This window comes from Cyprinodon tularosa, unplaced genomic scaffold, assembly GCF_016077235.1.
Source record: "Cyprinodon tularosa strain WSP-4 unplaced genomic scaffold, ASM1607723v1 ctg522, whole genome shotgun sequence".
Classification (NCBI taxonomy): domain Eukaryota; kingdom Metazoa; phylum Chordata; class Actinopteri; order Cyprinodontiformes; family Cyprinodontidae; genus Cyprinodon; species Cyprinodon tularosa.
Window position 1 is genome coordinate 23069 of NW_024039255.1, and position 27906 is coordinate 50974.

The following is a 27906-nucleotide window of genomic DNA, read 5'->3' on the forward strand; positions in this document are numbered from 1 at the left end:
GGCATCACATCTCTTTAGAAGGCATCTCCAGTGGCCTTTCAATCATTCATATGCCCTTTCAACAGTCTTTCTGGCCGGACTCAGTCTATAGTTAATGTGTTTGTGCTCTTTCCCTTCTGTAAATGGTTTCGGCAGCCAAGGCAGCATCTCAGAGAATGTGTAAAGGTACATTTACATTGTTCTGTCTTTCAGTCTAACCTGCGAACAGTGGCAGGCACCTCTGCTGTACAAGGAAAAGTTCACCAAAACTGGGCCAGCCCACGCTATTCTCCCAGAATGCAATGCTGTTATCTACCATGCCTAAGAAATTAACAGAGTAGAGTTTTTTTTTCCCTTTATAATAATAATAATAAGCTGGATCCTCTGACCATGCAATAAAGCCAATAGGGGTCCCGTTGATTGCACCTGCAATCTGGTTCAGCTTCCATCAGTTCCTGAGTCCCTGGACAATTACCCTTAGCACTGCCTCAGAAGGGGTTTTCATGTAAAGGGGTTTCATTAATCTGTTAAGAGCTGTAACAACCTCTTGTTTGACACTACAGGCTACAGAAATGTCCACTTACCAGTTGGAGATATTCCAATGTTCCAAATTTGGTCCACAGTCAATCTTAGTCTCAGGTGTGGAGGCGACCATAGAGTCAACCATGGCTGGAGCTGTGTGATAGTCTAGGCCTGCAGCTGTGCTGCTTCATGGGATGAACCACATGACAGTTTCTATGCCACATGGCAAAGAAACAACAAATACTGCTACAACTTGTATTTATACTATCCATAATGTCCACCCATTCGCTCAGTAATGGTTCTAATCATGAACTTATCAGCGGTATTCTTGAGTGATTGCTGCTTCTTGAGGTGGTTGTAAGATGTATCAGAACAAATGCAGGTAAATAAATATGTATGATTGTGGTTTTGCTAAATACAAACTTTGTATGGTGGACAACCAGGTAAGTGGTATCAATTAGATAAATCAATTAGAATCACATATGGTCAGAAAACCTTGTGGAAATGTGTTTTCGATTTATTCGAATCCCTCATTAATGTGAAAATTAGAAACAGGTCAGTGATTCGAATGAGAATTAAGGTAGTTCAACCCAGAAAAGAATCAGGATCATTCATCCTTTGAATCACAACAGCAGCAATGTTGAAATTAAATGTGGTGAGGCTGCATTTTAGATTTTTTAAGAGCAGACACTTCTGTTAATCCAAATAATACATATATGTATAAAAATGTTATTGGGAACTTAATTTCAGGTTTTACTGTGTTCCTATGTTGTGAACTTAAAGAATTACATTTAGGATTTGTTCTAATCTGAACAAAGAAAATATTAAAAAATCCCAATGCAACTTATCTGTATAGAGAATGCTATAGAATACGAGTTTCGATGCTAAAGCCTTTTTAAAGATTTGCATTGAGGCTGGTAGGGTGTTATCGCATCTCCTGTTTCGCTGTTATGTTGATAAATCTATGTTTGCAGTCTGAGGATTTCTTAATTTTAAAGTTAATCTTGATTTTTTTTTTTTTTTAAACAAGGTTATGTTCTGTACGTTGTCCATTGATTACCCTGGGGTAAATGGGACTTGGTAAAATGTCTATTCTAGGGCATCACTCATTTAGATGAGGTTTCAGATTGTCCCTAAATGCTCATTACAGAGCTGAATGCTGGCTCACAGCAAATAAAGCTAAGCAAGCAGTCTGTGATGAAGGTGAAGAAGCTCCTGGGGATGCTTTAGCAAATTAAGATGTCTAGCAAAGACTGAATGTTGCCTCCATCTTGAGTGGTGATGTGGGAAGTGTAATATTACATTTAAGGTCACTTGCAAAATGAAGCCGTTATGATTGACCCAAGAAAGGCTGTAGCTACAGATATTGTCAGTAAATGCACATAGAAAAGTGTACCACCAGAGGCATTTTTTATGGCTCCTTCTATTTGTACCTAACTCTTTTCTGTTTTTAAACAGTGAAAATGAATATAAAAATGATTCCTCTCTCATTTTACAGCTTTCTCCTGTCCTTCTGTCAACCAGGCAGACTGTATCAAGCTGTTTGTTTTGACTGTATTGTGGGAAGAAACCCATCTCGCCTTGGCGTTCAGTCGGGCTTTATGGTGTTTGCCACAGCGACCCGCCAGGCGTTGTTGTGATTGATCGTGCCATTGCAAAGAGGATTACTATGCCATGATGCAGAGGAAAATTAATCATTCTGACACCCCAGCTGACATGTAATTTCTCCCCTGCATGTTAAAAGGAGCAACTCCACTAGGTGGAATGCCCAAATATGGTCAATGTTTAGACTATAAAAGCTGAGCTACTTTCATTGTCATAAAAATCCACACATCCACACTACAGTCAGTTCAATACTAGCAGAACAGTGATTTTTGTATATTGCCACATTCTAGAGAGTTGTGTTTAGTTTATTTCAATCCTGAAACTGATTGAAAGTAAACCAGTATTCCTTTATATATCTGTAATCTCCTTTATTTAGAAATCTAACAGCTCTTCTTTTTTGTTTTTAAGTTAGTGTTAGACGTATTGTAAAACAAAAATGACAAATTAGGGATGACGTTTATGGAGCTCTGCAACCCTTTTGAAGTCCTCCTGTGATAGATCAGTGAGCAGACGGCCATTGCCTCCCCCTCTCTGCTGTCGGTTAGTTCTGGCTATGCACAAGGGGGAAAAAAAAGTCTTGCTAGACGATAGCTTGTCTATTGGCCTTTAGCATGCTAAAGTTAGCTATTTGCATTCACAATATTTGTATTAAGATTGGCATACACATTTTTTTAAACCTTTGCTTGTCGTAAAAACATTTTCACTTACCGGTGGAGAGTAAGACATAGGACAATTCCAAATCTTCTTTTGGAAAGTTAGCTTTTATGAGCAATGCAAACAGCAAGTTGTAAACAAAGCGTGCATGAGGAGATATTGGCTCGTGCATGCTCTTGCACGTGTTCAATAGGTGTTCCCTCTCTTCGCAGCAGAAACAGGGTTGCAGATGTGCTTTTTTTGTGGAGAAGGCAGGTCTTTTCAATAATTCCCCAAAATCATCCCCTATACCTTTAAGTGAAATCTCACAGGAAAGAAAGGCACCTGTCAGCAGGTGAAGATGAGGTATAAAAAAAGTTGCTGCAACACATAGGATCTATGCATCATCTCATAGGGTTCCTCCTCATTTTATTTCTGTCCTCCATTAATCGGTGGCTGTCCGACTGTGCAATTCTGTTATTATCACACATCAACATGCTCTCACGGATATGATAATGTTGCGGCCTGAAAACAGAAAGAATAAAAGAATCTCAGACATGATGCTTCCATTCAGGCAGACACAGCAGGAATTTTATTACAATCCAAAATTATTTCCAAAAGTTAATTTCAGCTTATATTCTATGTTACATTCATGTGCAATTAAAAATACAAATATGAATCTCTGTATAAAACAGTTCCTTTTATGAATTTCCAGATTTCCATGCTGTTTCTTATATTTTTTTTTCATTGCAACTGAAAATATGAACGCCCAATTACCAGTTTTCCAAATAACACAGTGGAGTTAACTTTTACAGTCAACTGTACCAGACTCATTTACAGTTTTTAACATCTTCTTAACTTAGATGAATGTTCTACACACACACACACACACACACACACACTGTAAAGCGTCAACACTAGTCTCTTAGTACTACGTCATCAACAGGCTAATTGGTGCTATCTAGCTCAAAACAGTGTCTCAAGTCATGGTCATCGGTAGTAAATTACTTACTCAAAACCACTTAACTTCAAGATGGGAAACTCACAAACACAATAATAAACACCAGCAAAGGTTCTCAAAGGTAAACCTGAAACAGTTAGAAAGAATAAAAGAGGCTCAGACACAATGTTTCCATTCAGGCAGACAGTAGGAATGAGACATGTGGCTAATAGCTCCCCCTTCAGTCCCAAGAAGGCATGACTAATCAATCACAGGCATCATCTTCAAACAAGATTTAGCTGGTGGATGGCAGATCGGAAAACATATTCCTTCAAGTTCCATAGTTCAATGTGTCACAATAATTGCTTAGAAATACCAGTTTAAGAAGTCAATACTGTAGATGTGAGGACAGATGAGGTAGAAGATTTATGGATGGATTGTGAGGTGAAACAGTAGCCCTTAAAGGACATCTATACACATCTGAGAACGCTCTCCCTATAAATATTTAATTCTTTGAGAAGTAATGCCGCTTATTCTTTAATTTAAACTTCATCAAAATTGTGTCCTATGTTTTTTGTATTGTTAAAGGAATAGTACACCCAAAACATGATTAGCCTTCATTTTCTACTCACCCCCATGTTGAACAACACTCTGGAGTACTTTTTTGATATCTCAAATGCATCTGGAGATCTGGGAGGCTTCTTGCTGTCTGCTGACATTCAAATAATGGAGGTCTATGGTGCCCGAGGCAGAAAGGTCCATAAAAGTCCACAAAAAACGTGTCAATATTCCTCCATACTGCTCGTCCAATGTATTCCAAGTGTCCTGAGTGGGTAGCATCCAGAATTTACTCGAAACGAAGTCATTTAGAATATTTTTAGAGCATAAACAGTAGTGTATAGGATTTCCTAAAAGCGTGTTCACGAGTCTACGGAAACCGCGGCAGACCAAACCAGATGAAAGTGCGCATTCAGCTCGGCAAAGAACTCATGCTCTTCCTCAACACTGAAGTCCTCAGACATTTTTCTTTCGTTGTTTCTTTCTTTGCACAGGTAAACAGCACATTTCTTCTTCTACGCTTGCATTATCGGCAGAGCAGACGCTGAATGCGCACTTTCATCTGGTTTGGTCTGCCGCGGTTTCCGTAGACTCGTGAACGCGCTTTTAGGAAATCCTATACACTACTGTTTAGGCTCTAAAACATTCTAAATGACTTCATTTCAAGTAAATTCTGGATGCTACCCACTCAGGACACTTGGAATACATTGGAAGAGCAGTATGGAGGAATATTGACATGTTTTTTGTGGACTTTTATGGACCTTTCTGCCTCGGGCGCCATAGACCTCCATTATTTGAATGTCAGCAGACAGCAAGAAGCCTCCCAGATCTCCAGATGCATTTGAGATATCAAAAAAGTACTCCAGAGTGTTGTTCAGCATGGGGGTGAGTAGAAAATGAAGGCTAATCATGTTTTGGGTGTACTATTCCTTTAATGGGTTTAACTGACATCGTGAATATTTTGCATTTTTTGTGTGCACAAAATTAAAGAACTCTGCAGATTAAATCAGGAAATAAAACAACATGATTGGCATTGAGTAGTACAGAGACAGAGGACACAGCATTCATTGAAAACCTCCCCCTTAGCTCTGGGGAGAATGTTACTACGGCAACAGAAACAGATGTTGAGTAAACTCTCTTTGTGAAATGGAAAACTCAGACTTTCCCTGATTTCGGGTTAGAAAACCTAGTTTTTGGTAAACCTCCTTTGTGAAAAGGGCCCCTAAGGAAGTAAAGGAAAGAGTTATTTCAGGGGTTAGTGTCATGATGGGATTCAGATTTCTAACCCACATGCAGAACACAACGGAGGCAGATGAAAAGTTTGACTGTTTATTGAAACAAAGACAATGTTAATGGATAGATCCTGGGAAACAGATTCGGGACTGGTCACACAGGGTTCTCTGTAGAGAGGGACAGTTTGGTTAGCCAGGATGCGGTTGATCTTGTCAGAGGAATTGAGCAGGTTTGTACCTGTGACGTGATTTAGGCTTAGCAGCAGAGGGAGGGAACCAGGAGGGTCCAGAGGCTAGTAGTTGGCAGAGGGCTAAGCAACAGCAGGGCTTGACTTCAGACTTGTCAGTGTTCAGGTCCAGAGTTTCTTCCGATCCTCTTCTTGAGGGCGGGCAGGCAGGTTCAGACAGTTAGATTCTTCAGATGAGCTCCTGAGAGCTGGCAGGCAGATTTCAGCAGAGAAACTCTTCCAGAGTTCCAGGGTTCAGTCAGGTTCTTCCTAAGAAGCAGAGAAGATAAAAACCTGATTAGGTTCAGATTCTGGTTTCTGGGAAGTCAGAGAATCAGATAGGCTGGTTGGCTCAGGCTACGCTAACCATAACTGGCTTAACACTCTGGCACTGGAGTGTAGTCCTGCCGCTGCTTATATGCTGGTCTCCTGATGACTGATGAGCCGCAGATGTGGTCGTCAGCTCAGCTGGAGGAAGGTGGACAGACCTCCAGATCCCAACAGTTAGAAAGAAAAGTATAGATAAGCATGTTAAATATGAATATTATTCAGAAATTTAGGATTCATGGAACTGTAACCAACCTCTATGTGTGTGGACGCAGGAGGAAAATTGATGAGAAATCAAAGAGACAGATAAAATGTAACAATAGAGCAAAGAAAAACGTCTAAAGAGACAAAAGGTGACTTTTAAGCCCAAAGAATATCGGTGTCAGATCCCACCATTCGTCATTGCTTGAGTCAGAGCTGATTTAATCGGTCTCCAAGCCAAACATTATTTACAGAAGTTATTGGATTACATAGATAACCTCCAAAGTTTCTACAACAAAATATTATTTAAAGGGTACCATCATTTTTGTTCTGGCCTGATTCATGAGTTTATTATCTTCAATAATTGTGAAGCATGTATGAAAAGCAGTGATTTACTTCCATTTGCTGATTTTGTTAGAATTACTTTGTCAGATTCAAGTTATTTCGGGACTATTGTATTTTTTTCTTTCATTAACCCAACAACTATTTTGTCCTTGCACATATAAACACCCATATCTAGTGAGGGAGAGAGGTTGGATAAAATGTTAAAGAGAAGGAATTCAATACGGGGAAAAAAAATACACATAAACACCAAATATTTGTATATCTGCAGAGAGGGCTATAAAAAAAAACAACTGTTGTGTTGGGCTGCATAAAATGCGGCTGCCATCTTGGAGTGGTTGTCATACTGCCGTAGCAATATCTATGCATAGTTCTGCTACTTGCAGAAAATTAACTCCAAAATGAAGCCTCAGTATCAAAAGGTTACACGTGAAAATTGAATTGTCAGGTTGAAAGAGGAAAGGCCTCAGATTGTCTGCAGATGAGCTCCTATACAGCCTGGAAAGCAGATAGCAGAGAGTGAATGGTGGATTAAAAAATATAATATTACATCACCTTTCTAAAACAGATCTGCCTGATGACACAAAGCATCATCTGGTTGTTCCAATACTTAAAAAAATGTTCTGGGTGTTTTTTAGCATTCATAACCCTCCAGCTGCCTCACCTTCAACCCAATCATAAACTGAAGACGAACCATATATTTATGCTAAAATCTTTCAAAGGCCTCATTGAAAACATTCTGTACAGGTTTCCTTTATAGAGAAAGATTTTATTGTAAAAACTCATATTTTATTGCTCAAATAAGTGATTGAAAACCATATTTTTAAATATAAAACAAAACAAAAGTTACGAGTTATTTTTAGTTGGTTTCAGTTAAAAACTATTTTATTTCTTTGTTTAGAATCGACATCAGATAATATACTTCAATAAAAATGTATTAGGGTAGTCAAAGAAAGCATGTGTAAACTGCTCTCTGTAAAGGTACATTACTTCTAACCTTATGTGGAGGGAAAAGGAAAAACATCTGGAAATTATGATTTATATAATCCTAGAATCCTGATAGCTTATAACCAAAGGTTTGATGAATATTCAGAATAAGGATATTTTTATAATCACTTTTTCTTCTTATTCAAATGTTCCTTACCTTCTGTGTCTTCCCCCATTTTTTTCATCTCTCATATGATGTTACCCTTGCACTCACTTTGTCCTTCTCTCTCTTTGTCTTCTCAATGGAACACCATCTGGCCTCAGCCAGGCATTTTAATGGCCTTATCACAGGCCACAGACTGCTCCTGAACCAGGAACAGTGATTAGCCGAATACCCAGAACACCCTATTCTTTCAGAGTAAGGAGGCCCTGCCATGAAAGCCATCATTCATATTACAAGATTGTTTGCCATAGTTAGTAAAATTCATGGCTTACTCAGATTCATCATAGTTCTGTCTGTATTTGTGATTCTAGCTGCCATTTTTCCTCTTGAAGTTTTGATATACAGCTAGACTTCACAAATATATAGACTTTTTTTCTTTTAATTTAGTTTTAGAGTAATTTCTAGTAGCAAATTGATGTTAATAATATATTTCTCAGTATTTGGAATGCTTTTGCAGCTACTGTAAAGTTTTCCTCCATCTCCTTATTGACAAAAGACATTTAATTTCAATAATTCACCAGTGGTGTCAAAAGTAAACACATTTGCTACTTAAGTAGAAGTATGGATACTGCAGTTTAAAAATACTCTGGTAAAAATTCTTTGAGATAGGGCCAAGGATGAGGGAGGTCTTGTTGGTCTCCATCCCCATGTCCCCATACGCTCTCGCCTGTGTCCAACCCTTCAGACATTTTGACATCTTTTTCTGAATCCGACATTGTAGCATGGCATAGACAATTCACGTTTACAGTTTGAAGAACTCCTGATTGCTTCTGATTATTTCCTTTGGTGTCAGCACAAATTTGATGAATAGCTAACAAATGAGAGTTGGCGTTATATGACTCCTCCAATTACACTAATTTTCACTAGATGTGGATGGAGCCAATAATCTGCATTGGATGGCGCACATGACATGAAATAAATATTTATAAACATTAAACCAAAGCCAAGAGTAACAAGTAACGTTTGTTTTAAAAATGTAAGGAACAGAAAGTACAGATACTTGTGTGAAAATGTAATGAGTAGAAGTCAGAAGAAGGAAGAAAAATAAGTAATGGAGTAAAGTTTACATACCTAAAAAGTGTACTTAAGTACAGTAACGAAGTATTTGTACTTCGTGACTTGAAACCTCTGTAATATACCAAACCATATATTTAAAAAAGCTTATAAATGTATGCACCGTTACATTCAGATATCCCAGCACATCTACATCTATAACCATTGATGCCCTTAGTAAGACTTAGAAAAGCTTTACCTATAGCTCATGTGAAACAAAGATTTAATTTCTCAGAATGCAAGAACTCCAAAAGGATCAAAAGTGAATTGCAGTGAATAAGCTGGAAAGAACTTTGTGTCTACAGGTGTTTTGTGGTGGATGTGGCTCCATGTATATCCAGGCAGTTTGTTTTTTAATTTGAAACCAACATGAAGAAGCAAAAACAATTAGATTTATATATATATATATATATATATATATATATATATATATATATATATATATATATATATATATATATATATATATATATATATATATATATATATATATATGAAGAGACAAAAACACTTACATTTATATAAGTCTGAGTCATTTTCTCAAACTTGCATGTTACTCCTTAGGCATGTAATCTGTTTCACCCCCCCACACTTTGACACATGACATTTGACATTTACACAAAAATCTAAAAATAAGTTTGACTTCTCTTTCTTCTTTAAAGGAATTCACTTTTGACCTGAGATAAACATATTTAAAGTGACAGGTTGAGCTCACAGTAACTCCAGATTCTGGCATGTCTACTTCTGTGCAATAGTATATTTCTTTGACATGAAAAGCCCTTGCAAAGGCATAGTTATATTACTGTCAATTATTTATTCATTTATTTTGCATGGCTGCTGTAGTTTTTATTGTTTAGACGACATTAACAGTTATTTCCATCAGGTACTTACTGAAAACTAATTTAAAAACTTGCCAGGATATAGTCTGTAGAGTATCCCACTTTAACTAAATGTAAATCCACATTTCATTTCAAGATGGCTTTTCACTAAAGACACAAAATAAAGATTACAATTGTACAGTGGAGGGGATTCAAAAAATAAAATTAACAGCTATGTTTAAAGATAAAGAGTAATTATCTGATTTTCTGGTATAAAACCTCGCTGAATAATATTCTGATTGGATTTGGCAGCAACAGACTAAAATTAAATGCCAATTGACAGTCCAATCAGCATTGTTGAGTAACTTTAATATATTTATTGTATATGTGGTACAGTAAATATTTTATTTGATCAGATATTTGAACTGTCATATATATGAACACATGTCCTACTGGCTGTTTTTTAGAACAACGAATGAAAGTGTGAAACAAGCTCAAATCATGGTCAAACAGATCATTCTGCACATAAATGGAATAAATTCACTACATCTTCAGTTCAAAATATAAGAGCTTATCAACAAAAATCATTCAGCTCCAAGTCAAACACATTTCAGTCAAAAAATCTTGACTACAAAAAAGTGTCTCAAAAAGTGACTAGAAAAGTGAAACTCAACTAAACTATTATTTTAAAAGAGGAAGGGAAAACATGGCTGAAAACCATATAACGGTATGGATTTTGTGTTTGAGAGCCAAAGTTTATCTTGAAGACTGTGGGATGTGATCAAATTAGCTTTTCACCATCCATCCATCCATCCATCCATCCATCCATCTATCTATCTTCCTCCGCTTATCCGGGGTCGGGTCGCGGGGGCAGCAGCTTAAGAAGGGAGGCCCAGACTTCCCTCTCCCCAGCCACTTCTTGCAGCTCTTCAGGAGGAACCCCAAGGCGTTCCCAGGCAAGCCGAGAAACATGGTCTCTCCAGCGTGTCCTGGGTCTTCCCCGGGGCCTCCCCCCGGTGGGACGTGCCCGGAACACCTCACCAGGGAGGCGTCCAGGAGGCATCCTAAACAGATGCCCAAGCCACCTCAACTGGCTCCTCTCGACGTGGAGGAGCAGCGGCTCTACTCCGAGTCCCTCCCGGATGACCAAGCTTCTCACCCTATCTCTAAGGGAGAGCCCAGCCACCCTAAGGAGGAAACCCATTTCGTCCGCTTGTATCCGCGATCTCGTACTTTCGGTCATGACCCAGTTTTCATGACCATAGATGAGGGTAGGAACGTAGATCGACCGGTAAATCGAGAGCTTTGCTTTTTGATTCAGCTCTCTCTTCATCACGACGGACCGGTACAGCGCCCGCTTCACGCCACGGCAGACGCCGCACCAATCCGCCTGTCAATCTCCCGCTCCCTTCTTCCCTCATTCGTGAACAAGATCCCAAGATACTTAAACTCCTCCACTTGGGGCAGGACACCCCCCCTGACCCGGAGAAGGCACTCTACCCTTTTCCGGCTCAAGACCATGGCCTCGGATTTGGAGGCACTGATCCCCGTCCCGGCCGCTTCACACTCGGCTGCGAACCGATCCAGCGAGAGCTGCAGATCACGACCTGATGAAGCCAATAGGACCACATCATCTGCAAAAAGCAGAGACGCAATCCTAAGGCCACCAATACGGATCCCCTCAACACCTTGGCTGCACCTAGAAATTCTGTCCATGAAGGTAATGAACAGAATCGGTGACAAAGGGCAGCCCTGGCGGAGTCCAACTCTCACCGGAAACGAGCCCGACTTACTGCCGGCAATGCAGACCAGACTCTGACACCGGTCATACAGGGACCTGACAGCTCGTAAGCTTTTCACCAATTCAGAGCAATTTAAAAGTTGTCAAACCAATTCACAATGGAAGGTGAATAAAACATTATTTGGCCAAATAATGTTTTATTTAATGATTTTCTTAACCAGGAACCAATAAAATTTAGTTAAATTATTATTTACCCTCTTTAAAATAGCTAGCAGCAAATAGACATGAGGATTCACGTCTGTTTGCTGTGTATTTGACTTGATGTCTATTCGATTCATGCCAAAGCAGGTGTCGATAACATGCTCGGAGTCAGAAAACTGTTCTGGGTTCGGTTAACAGACAGGCAGAAATCCAGCAGGTATCCAAAGACAGTTCAGGCAAACAGATCAGAACGAGGACAGGTAGGCTCAGAGCTCCAGAGACAGAATGGTTCAGGATCAGGCAATCAGAAAACACAGATACGCTAGAGAACTCTCACCACAGGCTTAAGTGTATTTCTGCCTTAAGTGGCTAGAGGCTTTGGCAAAATATTATCGGGATTTTACGATCAGCAAAACTTTATACATACACATAGCCACTAAAGTTCTTATGCATCTCTATATCTGGAATAAAACTGAATGAATGAGGCATTGAGAAAGTCCTCAGTAACATTTAGAGAAATGTTTAAAATTCAAATGTATATTCACCAAACATGTCAAATATTTTTAAACAATGCTTAAAGGAGAATTCCGGTTTTTAACACTTTTAGCCCATTTTCTGTAGTGTCCAGGATGAAATCGAATGATTGACACCAAAATTTTGAAAAATTGGTCCTGTCTCTGCTTTTTGGCTCATTTAGAATCCACCCCTGGCTGCTTCAGAATGGCTTCCATAGTGCATGTTCGATAATGTCCTTAAAACAACCTTAAACGTTCTTTTTTTAAAATATGCTACTCACCGGGTCGTCAGCGCTGTTCAATGATGTTCCACAAAAAGTTTCGTAAAGAAAAAACTTTCCTGTAGTGTTTTATTTAGCATTTTGTAAATCCCATTGAGTTCTGTTGGAATAGTCAATATTCCCCTGCCACCGGAAACGGAAATGGGGCCTGTTTACACAGTTGTAGTCTTTTCGCTTCACTCTGTGTACTCCGACGTCGAGGTGCTAACGTCTCTGTTAAACACTTTAAAAAACTCTGAAAATGGAATACGAAAGGTGGATTCTTGATTCTCGACATCGGAGTACACAGAGTGAAGCGAAAAGACTTCAACTGTGTAAACAGGCCCCATTTCCGTTTCCGGTGGCAGGGGAATATTGACTATTCCAACAGAACTCAATGGGATTTACAAAATGCTAAATAAAACACTACAGGAACGTTTTTTCTTTACGAAACTTTTTTTGGAACGTCATTGAACAGCGCTGACGACCCGGTGAGTAGCATATTTTAAAAAAAGAACGTTTACGGTTGTTTTAAGGACATTATCGAACATGCACTATGGAAGCCATTCTGAAGCAGCCAGGGGTGGATTCTAAATGAGCCAAAAAGCAGAGACAGGACCAATTGTCAAAATTTTGGTGTCGATCATTCGATTTCATCCTGGACACTACAGAAAATGGGCTTAAAGTGTTAAAAACCGGAATTCTCCTTTAAATCATAAACAATTGGAGACAAGGTTTTATTAGAACAACTAAGAGTGCTGTTGGAAGGTTAAAAATGGCTTTCTAACTAATGTCTAATATGTTAGCTTAGCAGAACTACACAACTCTTAAAATCATTCTTTTACAAAACTAAACATTTTTGAACATAGTTAATCTCTAAAATATTTATCACTGATTCCAGGAAACTAGCAACTATTGTGAATCCCAGTTTGCTGCATGATCATTTCTAATTTAAAGTAAATATCATAAGCAATAAAACTAGAAAATGTCATTTTGGATCTTGCAATTTTATTCAAATTTAATGTCCACTTTTTTGTGTTTAACCTTTCTAAATGCACCTTTTGATTTCAGCCAACAATACACTATATAAACACATCAGTTCACCAAGGCATTTTAATAGCTACCAGGAGTTTTTATACCACCAACAAATCTGAAGGTGAACCACAAACATTTTTCAGCTGTGTGAAATGACCTGCCCATGACCTGAGGTGTCTGCATAAAGGAGAGATTCTGCTAATGATGAAGCGTGAAACAAAAGAGATAACCACACTTTAATTAAAGACAATGGCCCTCTGGAGATGAGTACTGATATTTAACACTGTACATTGTAGGGGAGAATGTACTGATTTAGGTACGGAGGGTAATTAGATCTCCAGGCAAAAATGTCCTCAAAATTCATATGATGTCATTAAAAGTAAATGTACGGTAATACAGAAAAATATTTCTTTTCATTTTTGTGAGGGAACGTTCTTAAAATCAAAGGTATGATATGCATGTGTCGATGAACTGACATTTATTAGACCAGGAATATTTTGAAAAACAAAATGCTCGTATTTTCAAATATCCATTACTGTTAAAAATGTCCATAGCTGTATATTGGTTATTTATTCTCCAGTTACACAGTTTTTTATATTGTTAAAACACTTTACAGTGCAGTATTTTATTGTTTATCTTTTAACTCTTCACTATTATTTTATTCATATACATTTTTCTAAGGTCCACATTTGTGTTACGATTTTTCTATAATCTTTTTGCTGCTGTAAAAACACCAGAATTTCCCCATTTTGGGACAATAAAGGGATTCTATTATATTCTATAAAAGGAGTGAGAGTAACTAAAGACTGCTTAAATATACATAAAATGGAAAATAAAGATCAACAAAACAGAATAACTTATAACTGCAAACTATAAAACTCAAAGTCTCAAAACGGGAGAACCATAACAAGATATTAAAATTTAAAATTTGGTCATGCCACTTCTCACAGGGAAAAAATATATTTCTCAAGGTTTTTTAATTCTATCCAGTACCTTTGAAAACCAGATAAAAGGGTGTACGTTTTTAGCTATAAATACGGAAACATTTCTGATATGTTCTGCTTTAAAACAGTGCCTCCTGTTTCTTACAATACATTACTGTGATCTTTCGGTTTGTGTGTCAAGTCATATTCCATAATCATTGCGTGGTGGCACAGTTTGTAGCCCTGAAACCTTGCATTAAGAACTTAGTTGGATTAAACCCTGACCTAGGGGCTTGCAGTATGCATGTTCTTACCTTGCATCCATGGATTCCCTCTCTGGTCACCTGGCTTCCTCTGACAGTCTAAAAACATGGCTGTTATGTGTATTGGTGTCTCTCAATTGCCCTTACTGTAGGTGTGAGTTTGTGTGTGTCCACATGGTTAGAAAATCAAGGGTTTAATAACAGCATTGAATCATTTGTGTTTTAAAGCTATTTAGGTATAAAAAGAGTTGTCACTGGTGGATATTACCTTCAGGTAAATTATTTAAAAATACGAATCAAAGCACAGATAGAAATTACAGGATTCGGCAGGTGAGAGAAGGCATAAAGGAATAACAACAAAGGAGGAAATGGATTGAAATACACTGAAAAGATACAGGCAAAAAATATTGAGATATGCGGGGTAAATGGAAGAAAAGGAATGGTTTAGAAGCCATGCAATATCAGATCATAGAACTGAACACTGTCAAGGGTAATGCAAAATATAAAAGAAAGGAGGAATACAGTAGGAGACTACTCCAAAAATGACAAGGCATAAAATTATAATTACTAAATTGTTAAGAAGTAGTGAAGGTTAGGACAAAAAATAAATCTTACAAAATGCATTGTAATTCAAAAGAACCGACTTTCAGGGATAGGCGAACATGGATACAGCAACTGAAGACAATATGTTTTGTTCACAAGAGGTTATGGATTGGAGTGGGAGATGTTCATATTTTGTTCTGCTAGCACTTTCTCAAGTCCACTGTGGCTTATGCAACGTTCACACAACACACCACTTGAGCATCTGAAGCAGCAGGTTTACATGTAAACTACATCTATGACTGATGTGCATCAAGGCACATCTAAAGGTCTCAAGCTGAGACCTTTAGACAGAGATGGCAAAAGTACTCACTTTCCGTACTTGAGTAAAAGTACAGATACTTGTGTTAAAAAATACTCTGGTAAAAGTGGAAGTACTGATTAAACTTCTTTACTCAAGTAAAAGTAACAAAGTATAGGCTTGTAAATTTACTTAAAATATAAAAGTAAAAGTAGAAACCACTTTTTTCATGCCGTTGCCTACATTTTAAATGGATGTCTGCCAATAGGGCTAGATCTCCGTTGTGTTCATTTTCAATCATCTCGTCGTCCATGCTACTATGCTAACGCCACCGCCACCAAGCTGCAATGATTTGCCGCCAATGAATACCGCCGAATCTGTCAATTCATCTTGTAGTGGTGCGTCAAATGCAACGTAGATTCCCATCCAATTAGATTGAATTTGGTATTGATGACGTGAAAAATAATAACGGTAACTCCATTGAAATGATTCAAAACTAAAGTAACGAGCCAATTTTTTAAAATGTAAGGAGTAGAAAGTACAGATATTTGTGTAAAAATTTAAGGAGTAGAAGTAAAAAGTCGCCATAAAAATAAGTAGTAAAGTAAAGTAAAAATATCAGAAAAATCTACTTGAGTACAGTAACAAAGTATTTGTAATTCGTTACTTCCCATCTCTGCCTTTAGATGTGCATCTTATTGCATTTAAGTAACTGAAGCAGCATTTCATGAGCTTCTGAGTATCTGAGGGTCATGACGAGGCAACGGATGCTTTTTTGCCACTCAACGCGCCACATCAACCAATGAGAGAAGCTGATCTTGGAGCTGGCAGGGAGATAGGCGGTACTGCTCATGCATAGCCCTATGATCACTCCCCTGAAACAGTTTATTAATGCCTAATTTAACTTAAAATGTCAAAACCTGCTGGCAAAATATATTCGCTATGATTATTCTGGTGGTTGCAGATTCTACCATATATATGAAAAATGCTAACATCTAATTCTAGCTGCCACAAACAAAAGCAGAAAATGTAAAAACCCCAAGAGGCAACCTGGCCTGAGAAAGCTGATGCTGTGTTCCCAGTGATAGCCGGTATGTGTGTGCGGCTTTGACAGGGAAATAATATTTTAAGGCAGGGTCATACTCTTGTTGAACTGACTGCACAGACAATGTTTTGAGGTGTATTTTCTCACTTACATACTACAACCATATTAAAACTATGTTTTACCCATTTATCACAGCAAACAGTAGCAGTGTCGCTCACTGCCATTAAACACCTTAGCAGCTTTACACACTTTACTAGGCACTTCTGAGAAAAGTCAAATATGCTCTTAAGGCACGTCTGACCTTAATGTGTACAAGCATCAAAAATGAAGCAGCAAACACTTCTTTGCTCCTCAAATAATGTTCAGTGTGAACATGGTATTATAGCTGAACCAAAAGGGGACGCTCTATACATGCTGGCCTTCTTATCTGATTATATGGTTGAAGATTAATTTGTTTTTATTTTATTTTATGTTTTAAATAACTGTTATGTCGGTCCACTTCTCTATCTGATTTACAGCCAAATTGACTTTCTTATATTAACATATGAGGACTTTCAGAAAGGCTCTAGCTTTACCTTATATGGTAATGATGTGGGTCTGTGTGACTGGGGGCTTTTGGGGTGGCAACCCCTGGCTGACTTTTGGATAAACTGAAAAGCATGTAGAGAGATCAAATTATGATCAATCAATATCTCATCCCTTGTGGTGATATGGATCATAGACAAATGAAGGAAATCCAGGATACAAGTTGTTGTGCAACCTTAATATATTTATTACCCACTCCGGTATGGGTGGTAAATATCTTATTTAATTAGATATTATTCGGGTCGTCATATATTGTTTATGAACACACTTCTTACTGGCTATGTTAAAACAATAAATTAAAATATGAATCGAGCTCAAATCATGGTCAATAAGATAATTCTGCTCAGACATGGAATGAATTTACCACAACTTTCATTCAAAATATAAGTTTATTAACTAGAATCAGTCAGCTCTAAGTGAAACATATTTCAGTCAAAAACTCTTCACTAAAACTAGTGAAACTTAATTAAACTCAGCTACCATGTACAGAGAACCTGATTCTTAGTCTTCTCTGAGTGAGCTTGTGGAGAGCAGACATTAAGATTCCCATGAGATGACTTTTGATCATAACTTAGTAATCAAAATGTAATTGTCTTGATCTGCCCTGATAGATCACCTTAATTACTCATGCCTTTCACCTGCTTTACTCTGTCCAACTCCTAATTATCACTGATCTCGTCCACCTGTAGCTTCTGCTTTATATTTGGTCCAGCCCAGCCTTAGATTTATTTCCAAGGTTCATGTCCCTGTTCCAGTTAGGAGTATTCTCAAGCCAGTGTCCTCAGGCAAGTTATCCCGTAACCAGTGGGGAGAGCGTTTCAGCATTTCCCTAGAGGTTCTGATTTCCTGATGCCGTTCTCTCTCGTCCTGGCCCTGTGTGTCCCTGCCTGATCTGTTGGCCTGAACCAAGGTTGGACTCTTGCTGGATTCTGCCTGTCTGTGCATTTCTTTCTGAGCTGGTTGCTTGACGCACAGGACTCTGAACCTCTCCTCCCAGGTGTGTTCCTGTCTGAGCTGGTTTCTCGATGCACGGGACTTAAAACGTGCCTTCCCGCTCTGATGGATTCCTGGAACCTGAATCTGTCAGTTCCTGATCGGAACCCCTGACTGGACTGTAGACTCCTGGATTACACAAGTCTGATCTTAATCCCTGTCCTGGATCTGAGTCCTGCTTGCTCACTGGAGTCGCTGCATCAGGGACGCTCTGGAGGGCTCAGGGCCGCATCTCGTTGGCAGTGCATTGGCTGATCCTGCCTAAGATTGAGAGGATGGACTGAACTGTTAAACCAGGTAAGTGACTCACTCTGATAATCACCTCCTGTTCAGATGATCGTGGTCACTTACCTGTGTTTCTCTCAGAACCAGAGTGTCAGGGATTGGGCGGTGCCCCGCCCCCCTCCTGCAGTCGCTGCAGGTCCACAGATCCTTTGAAGCCCGTTTCTGTTCTGCTATGTTCATTTTTGTTTTAATAAAAGTTTTGAACTTTCCTACTGACTGTCTCACCTTGAATACTGGGTCAATCTGTCCCATTTTATGACAATAATGTGCATGTGAGAAAACACATGACTGTTAACGTTTTATAAGTGTTTAAACCTTTAGTGAAATAAAGCTTTTTTTAGCTTTAACAAAAAATAACAACTCAAACATGTTAGCATAGCGTACCACATGGTCCAACATGTAACAGTAAACACGTTAAAGGAGAAGTTCGGTTTTTTACACTTTAAGCCCATTTTCTGTAGTGTCCAGGATGAAATCGAATGATCGACACCAAAAGTTTGACAATTGCTCCTGTCTCTGCTTTTTGGCTCATTTAGAATCACCCCCTGGCTGCTTTAGAATGGCTTGCATAGAGCATGTCCGATAATGTCCTTAAAACAACCTTAAACGTTCTTTTTTTAAAATATGCTACTCACCGTGTCGTCAGCGCTGTTCAATGACGTTCCAAAAAAAGTTTCGTGAAGAAAAAACGTTCCTGTAGTGTTTTATTTAGCATTTTGTAAATCCCATTGAGTTCTGTAGGAAGAGTCAATATTCCCCTGCCACCGGAAACGGAAATGGGGCCTGTTTACACAGTTGTAGTCTTTTTGCTTCACTATGTGTACTCCGACGTCGAGAATCAAGAATCCACCTTTCGTATTCCATTTTCAGAGTTTTTTAAAGTGTTTAACAGAGACGTTAGCACCTCGACGTCGGAGTACACAGAGTGAAGTGAAAAGACTACAACTGTGTAAACAGGCCCCATTTCCGTTTCCGGTGGCAGGGGAATATTGACTATTCCTACAGAACTCAATGGGATTTACAAAATGCTAAATAAAACACTACAGGAACGTTTTTTCTTTACGAAACTTTTTTTGGAACGTCATTGAACAGCGCTGACGACCCGGTGAGTAGCATATTTAAAAAAAGAACGTTTAAGGTTGTTTTAAGGACATTATCGGACATGCTCTATGCAAGCCATTCTAAAGCAGCCAGGGGGTGATTCTAAATGAGCCAAAAAGCAGAGACAGGAGCAATTGTCAAACTTTTGGTGTCGATCATTCGATTTCATCCTGGACACTACAGAAAATGGGCTTAAAGTGTAAAAAACCGAACTTCTCCTTTAAGTGATCAAAAATCAACAGAAGACGTATTGTTTAAATGTGCCAAGCCTTATGCGTCTACTCCTGTCTGTTTTGCATAGTTTCAATTTCCTCCAGCGGTTAGCAGCTTTGCATTGCAAGCTCACAACATGTGGGTTACCTTTGTTTCAGCCACACTTTCATGGGAGCTCTCCTTTTCCACTCTCTTTAAACATCTGAAAGGTTCCTGAAACTCAAAGAGGAATGTTGCAAACAGCCTGTTTTGCGGCAGTTTGGTTCTGAAATGTCAACCATCAGGACTTAGCGTTGGTAATTCAGGAGATCTGGACCTTGCTCCTGGTTTTCCATGATGGCTCCCTCTTCCAATGTGAACCGCTGGGCAGCTTCATGAAAAGAAAGTTTGTGAGCTGTGGTCTTTTACTGTTTCAAACTCTGTGGGGGGGCCCCGGGCAGAACTCTTTTGGAGGTGTCCTGTGGAGTTAGTAGGGCTGAAGGGGGTTGCAGTAATTGGAGAAGCCTAACACCCATTTATGAGCAAAAGCATCCTCTTCTCCAATGAACATGTTAAGATGAATCATGAACATTGGTCCTCAGTGGCCAACAGTTGGGGGGGAAAAAACCATTGTCAACAGAGTGGCTAGACCGTACCTAGGGTTAGGATCGACCTCTCCTGGGTATAGTTCAAAGTAGAGCTGCTGCTTCTTTGCAAAGGGAGCAGACTAAGGCAGTGTTTTTCAAACCTGGTCCTCAAGGCACACCGCTCTGCATGTTTTGGACATTTTTGAGCTTCAGCACACCTGATTCAGATGATTTCAGTTCAGCAAGGCCTGATAATTTGCTATCAATTGATAACAGGTGTGTGAAAGCTGGGAAACATCTAAAACATGCAGGGCAGTGTGCCTTGAGGACCAGGGTTGAAAAACACTGGACTAAGGTGCTTGACCATCTGATCAGCAAGCTTTACCGGGAGGAGACAGACAGGGGATAGATCGTTGGGTCTATATATGGCAATCATGTTTAGCAAATCCTCCTAGAAAAATGGCTAATGCTTTGTCAGACTGAGGCAGGACATGAATAAAACGTTACCCCTTTGCCCCACACTTGTCCCCTATGCCTGTGTATGTATCTTTTGTCTTCTTGCCACGGTCAGTCTAAGGTTGTTTTTTTTAAGATAATTTAATCTAAAAAACATTCTCAGTGAGAGTGACTCAACAGTATATGTTTGTTTCTTTTCATAACATGCCCTCAGGTCTGCACTGCACTTTCTTTCTTGTGATCTGGACGATTTTAGCTAGAGAAGCTGAAAGTTGACTTAATGCATAGAGATAGTGCCTGAGAAGGGACAAGAGTCACGTATGGACAATGGTCAAAGTGACATACTTATAACAAACATGTGGGGCTTTTTCAGCATTGGTTAGATTTTTCTTTAATATTTTTCTGTATGCACTTTTTTAAAATAGTTGTTTCTCGTAATTGTTACTCATAATTAACACTGTACTGGAAGTCAGAAGTGTAGAGAGTAAAAATGAAGGCTGAGAGTACTGTCCCCTGAGGTGTTCTCTGCTGATGACTATTCAATTGGACAGCTTACCCTTCAGTCTGACAAACTGTGGTATTTTGTTAGGTAATCTTTGATCCATGCAAGCAATTGTTGAGGCCTCCACCTGTCATGATGTCAACACACCAGGGTGCCTTTACTGAAAACCTACATTTTCTAAACGTGAAAATGGGGAAATCTGAGTTTTACGTTTCATAAAGAGAGTTTACATGATAAAACTGAAACCAGATTAAATCTTTTTGAGGTGGCTTCATTTGGATGTCAGGGAAGCAAGATTTATGGAGCGGTGATGTTACATTTGACATGCTGTCATTAGCGATTTAAGTGTCTGGTCAACCACATGCTTGACCCTTTGCTCAGCGAAATGCAGGTTGACAAGGCTGTTTGTCCCCTTGTGTTAATGCAGTTTCTCTCTGCCATTTTAAGGGTTCGTAAAACTACTCTGTATTTCCCTGAGGAATAAACAGAAAACCTTAAGAATCTACTAAATGATTATTGATTTCTAACTAGACAAAATATTCCTTAAAATAGTATTTTAACCAATAATGTTTTATGCACCTCTTTGATTTGCATTGTGAATGTGTTTAAACACATTCTAATTGTCCTCCATACAATTTAAAGTTTTTTTGGCCTAATTCAAAACTCTATTAAAAAATAAATAAATGGATCAGAAAATAAGAAGTCTTGCTCATGAATATAATCTTTGACCTTACTTTGTTGTACATCATACTTCTCATGTTTTTTTTGTGTCATCGTCACCAAAATGATCCAGTGGGAACACTATGTTGGCTTTATCGTTTAAAATAGCTCAAAAAGTTTGAGCTAAAGGGGTAAAACAGTATAAAATGTATGAAACAGCCAAGTAGATAAGAGCAAAAACCTTGAGTTATATGATGCAAGGTAAGGTCAGTGACATTTACTTACCCCGTATAATGTCAAACCATGTAATTGGTTGTTAACCAGAATGTCTCTGCACACAGAACACAACTAGGATTTTTATTTATTTCTGGTACCTCAGATTTAGAATGTTACAAGATTAAAATGAAAAAAACATCAATTTAAGCAAATTCAATGAATTTCTAAATTTGTAAGCAGATTTCTTCATTATTAAATATGCAAGTTTTACACGGATTTAATTCAAACGGGCACATCTCAATGATCATAAATATTTGTCCTGACTGGATGCAAATAAAAACCTGTGGACAGCTGGTTGGCTTTTAGAGTGCATCATAGCAGCAGATGTCGAATGGGTGAGCTCTGACCGCTACGTCTCCTTTATGGAGATTGATAATAGGCATTTTGCAGAAGCTGCAGAAAGTTTGACCTGTGCCAAATCTGCATAAGACTTATTCATGTCAAGTCACTCAGGTCAGTCTGACTAATGAAGCCATCACTGCTGAATTTCACAGCAGAAGGAGAGGAAGGTATGTTTAAGCCCACAAACTGTGTGTCCTTCAGGGTGTAGCCTTTAACAAAAGCAAACTAATGAGCTGCTTTTTATTAGTGCATCATGCCAAGGTTTGTGCTGTAGTAGCCCCATGTTAGAAGAGGTGATGTAAATCTAACAATTGTATTTGTTCTAACTATTAACATATAGAGCAGGAATATCAGAATCCAGTCCTTAAGAGCCTGTGTCTTAAATATTTTAGATATGTCTATGCTTTAACACACCTAAATGTCACACTTTACTGCAAGTGAACCCGATATTTGGTCAGAGAAAGAGTTACGTTTAAAGGTTTAATTGACGTGGTGAATAATGGCAAATGAAGCAGGCAAACAATTGCAGTCTTGGCAGAGGAATCATGGTTGAAAGTGCTGGTTTGCAGAGATGAGCAGAGAACCAGGAGATGTACTTGGTGACAGAACCAGAAGCACCAGAACAAGCAAGCAAGCGAATGAGACTCACAGAGGAACATTTAGCACTGCAGGATGGGGACTAAGGCAACCTCAACTAGGAGAGTTCAGCTGGAAGGGCACGTAGTTTGCAGTAGAGAAGGAAACAGGCTGAACTGCAGCAAGCAGACACAGACGATCTTAGCAGGAGAGAGTGAGACGTTCTCGCAGATATGAGTAGGCAGAGGCAGGTATAAGTAGCCTGGTGAACAACTGAGCTGAGTAATAATTAGTGAGATCAGGTGGAGATAATGCAGAGTGGGGTGGTTGCTGGAGGCAAAATGAGCTGGTATGGTAACTGCTGGTGGCTGAAAAGTGACAGGGTGAAAAGAAAAAGTCCTCATAAGTCCAAAACCAAACTAAACAGAATCCTAACTATGACAATACCCCCCACTTAAGGGCAGATGCCAGAGGCCCTAAAAAGTCCAAAAACAAAACCACCTACCCAGGGTGGGCGAAAACAAAGCACAGTCTCTGGAGACCGGCCGGGGGTGAAGCAGAGTCTCTGGAGGACGGATGTGAGGACGGCAAAGAAGGACCTCTTGAGGACGGCCATGAGAACGGCGAAGGAGGACCTCTGGAGGACGGCCGTGAGGATGGAATCTCTGCAGCAGCAAAGGTGGAGGCCGGAGTTTCTGCAGCAGGGACCGTGGAGGCAGGCGTCTCTGCAGCAGGAACCTTTGAGGCCAGCGTCTCTGCAGCAGGAAATTTGGAGGCTGGCATCTCTGCAGCAGGAATCTTGGGAACTGATGACCGTGGCACAGGAGCCTTGGGGACTGCCGACTGCGAAACAGGAGGCAACACAGCTTGGGACCCACGAAAAGGCAAGGAGCCTTTGCTAAGGGGCCTTGGAGCTCGAGGAGCATCCACTGAGGGGCTGTGGGTCCTCCTCGCAGGACACTGGAGAGCAGATGGGAGGCAGGTCCACCTGGACCAAAACCTTGCAGGACACTGGAGCACCGATGGGAGGCGGTTCCACCTGATCCTGCACCTAGCAAGACCCTGGAGAATAGATGGGCGGAGGGTCTCCCTGGACCACCACTTCCTAGGCTGGGGCACCAGCGACCGTTGCACCCTCGTAGGCTGGGACACCAGAGGTTGTCGCACCCTCGCAGGCTGGGGCAACAGCAGCCGTCGGATCCTCGCAGACTGGGTCACCAGCGACTGTCGCACCCTCGCAGGCTGACTAACCAGCGGCCGTCGCACCTTTGCGGGCTGGGGCACCAGTGACTGTCGCACCCTCACAGGCTGGGGCACCTATGACCATTGGACCCTCGCAGGGTGGGGCACCAGTGACTATTGGACCATCGCAGGGTGGGGCACCAGCGACTGTCACACCCTTACAAGCTTGCATGCTCATCAAAACAAAACTAAACAGAACCATAACTATGACACTAAATCAATAACTATGTCCTTTGTAGGACTGTGGAGAACTTGACCTAAACTGAAAAGGTAATTAACCCTTTTGATTTATATTTGTTTGACCAGGGTTAATTCTAAAATTGGTTGGATACTGCCCATCAATGGTATCCCTGATCTAGTGTTTCCTGTTGTGCACTATGTGTTGATTTATGCCACCTATTATTTAATCAAGCAACTGTCTGGTGTTATTCTATGAACATGCTCCAAACTTGTTGTATATCAGGGCAACAGATAGAAGTGTGACTCAAACTCATATTATGGTCTAACCCATATGGAATAAATTCAAAACAACTTCCATTCAAAATATAGGAATTTATTAACAAAAGTATGCTCCAGGTTAAACAGATTTCTTAACTAAACTAGTGAAATTCAATGAAGCTAAATAGCTTTGTGCACATAGAAAAAAGGAAGAATGTAAATTCTTAAAACTATTATAAATAGGATAATGCTTTGATGTTGTAGTTCAGTATGGATTTATGTTTAAGAATCAAAATTTATCTTGAAGAATTTAGAATAAGGTCAAATTAGCTTTTACATATTAAAAACTCTTTTAATATGTACAATTCACCAATGAAAATCTACAAAGTGAATAAAAGATTGTTTGTTAAAACAATATTTCAAAGAATGATTTCCTTAATGATAAATCCACAAATGTTAGATAACTGATTCTTAACATCAGGTGTTCGTTCCTGAGGTAATACCAAAACGAAAAATTTATTAATGTAGAGGGTGGCGTTGTTGGTAGACTGAGTTTAATGTTAGTTATCTAGACAAAGAGCTAAGGGCTAGCAGGCATGTACGAACTCATGTTGATGGGATCTTTGGTCCTGTTATTGCAATCAAATGTAATGAGTGTATCAAAAAACATAAACAATGTTATCTAGCTCTGCTGGCATTGGCATTAGCACAGGGTTGCTTATTAGCATATGCATGTTCAAAAACAAATCTAACATAGGGGAAAAGCTTAGCATGATCTAGTTGTGGATGGCTGCATTGTTATAGGCACTGTGCGCACTAAAGAAGTTGCTTGCAACCAGTCTGCTGTTCTCTGGTTCCAGGCCTTTCGTGCTAAACTCAGAGATAAAGTTGCAGACAACCTGGTCTGGGCTGTATGTGGTTACAGTGGAGGAATCCTAGTTCAAGCAATGCTCAATATTCCATCCAAATTTATATTCATTTCAAGGATGTGAAACACAACACTCCTTAGAAATAAAAAGAAAAGATGTAAACAGTAAGACCTATAGAAGGGCAAAACATTTTGTGGTAGGAACTCATGGACATGATCTAAAGGTTAGAGAAGGGGTCTCATCAAGGCCCTAACATTTGCCTGCAGGCAAATCATGTTGATAAACGTCCAACTTTGCACTTTTACATTAATTCTGGAGCACTCATTATATGAAGAGTGTTGTTTTAATTTTTGCTACTTTATAAAAAGCATGAGAAACAAGCTAATTAAGACTAAAAATAGACTTACCCAGGCTTGTTGTGCCATCCAGGATGGCAGAGATTAGGCAAAAAAATACCCCTTCCTTCAACATCTACTTTCATAAAGAGTCCTAATGGGGAAATGGTTTAAGTCTTTAACATTAACTGATTCGGTCCTGTAATCCTGCTACTTTGGCCACTGCACCTGGGATGAGGGTCATTCGGGCATAGTGAAACCCACGTAAGTTCTTGGCACTGGTGTGGGGTTAGGCTGGCTGGTTGGCTCTCTGTTTAGATAAATATATTCTTAACCTCCATTTGTCTTTACCTATGAGTAAATAAAGGAAAGACTAACAAATAGCACCACTCAATAACTTAGATCCTTACTGAGATTGTAGAGTTAAATGTTTTTTTTACCACTAAACCTTAAAAACCTATCAAGAGGGTAATTCTCTGCTCCTCTGATTCAAACCAAATAAGGCATATTTTTTCTGTAGAGTTTACAGCGTAAATGGATGACTCTGCTTTTTCTCTTCTCAAACAATCTTTGTAAACCCAAAAGGACTGAGCACCAGAGACTTGTCAGTGGATGCCTATATCAAAGTTATTCTTTTGTCTTTTTTAATTCTGAAAATACAATCCAAACAAGGATCGTCTCTTTGTCTTTTTATGTTTGCAAGTGTGTTTGCAGTTTAACAGTCATGAAGAAGAAAGTGAGGCCAAATGAAAATTCCTTGTATGCCCTTCGGTAATTCTTTATTGGACACAGAATGCTGAGGTCTCCCTTTGCCTTTATACACAGACATTAAAACATGTCATATAAACTTTCAGTCGCCTTTGTTGTGTGATCATCTTTAAATATATATTGAATTTGGGTTTTGTAGTTGTAATATTCCAATTTCTGCTCTGAAATGCATATGTATTAATATAAAAATGCTTCTACCCATATATTCCTCTGTACACACTTGAAGTGTTGTCTTATTTACCCTTTTGCTTAAGTCTTTTAGCTCGAGAACTGCTTGTCACATGCTGCTATGAAATGAGTAATACATTCAGACTGTTGCCAGTCCACTCCACCCAAAACACACGTACTGGTGTCAGAAATCCAAGCATAGCATGTCCATATGTATTGTCTATCTGCAACCTGTGATTTGCAATCAGTCTGATAGAATGCCAAATGTATGCACTACAGGGGGATTTCTTCCACTAGTAAGTGTGTTTTGTTGAAGCAGGCTGGCAACGCTACCTCATGTGGCTGCTATTTACCGATGCCAATAGTGATTGAGTCTATCTGCTGTCAGGATTCTTACCTGGACCACTTAATGTATGGTGAGGTATGCTCTATCAATATTTGGACATTAGATTGCTGTGCTGAGAGGTGGAAGTTTTGGACTTGACCAAACTATCCCTGAACGATCCCGATCGAATGCCTTGGAGCGACAGGACGTTTCAGGAATAAAGCCCGTGGGATGGTGAAGGAGAGCTTGGACCTTAGGATAACCTGACTGCCTGCCATGGAAAAGGGGAAATTGTAAGAAATAGACAGTGTCTCTGACGGTTTGCAGCTGCTGTTGTAGCCTGTGGCTAAGCGCTCCAGTTGTGCACATATGTTCATTCTAATGGCTGCTGTTTGAGCAATTAAAGAGTGTGTTTAATTAGATGCTTGAATAGGGATAAAGTCTAAGAACTAAGCTCTAATGATGGATGCTTGTTTAGGGGTTAGGGGCATAGTTGATGATTTAGAACCTGAGAACATAACTTAACGATTCTCTGCTCTCCCTGCTTAGTGTGATTTTGTACTCTGACATTACAGCTGATTGTTGCCAATGACCCCGTCATAGTGTGTTGGCTGGTCAGTGGAGCCCAGCTTATAGGTGGTGAAATTAAAAACACTAAAGCTTCAGGCTTTAGCTGGCTGTCGGATGGTCAGCTAGCTTGCCAAACTAAAAAGTCTGCTGCTTTATATGATCTCCAAAACTGGTGTTCTGTTGGGTAGTATGGATAGTCAGAACCCCGGCTCCAAAACAGCCTCT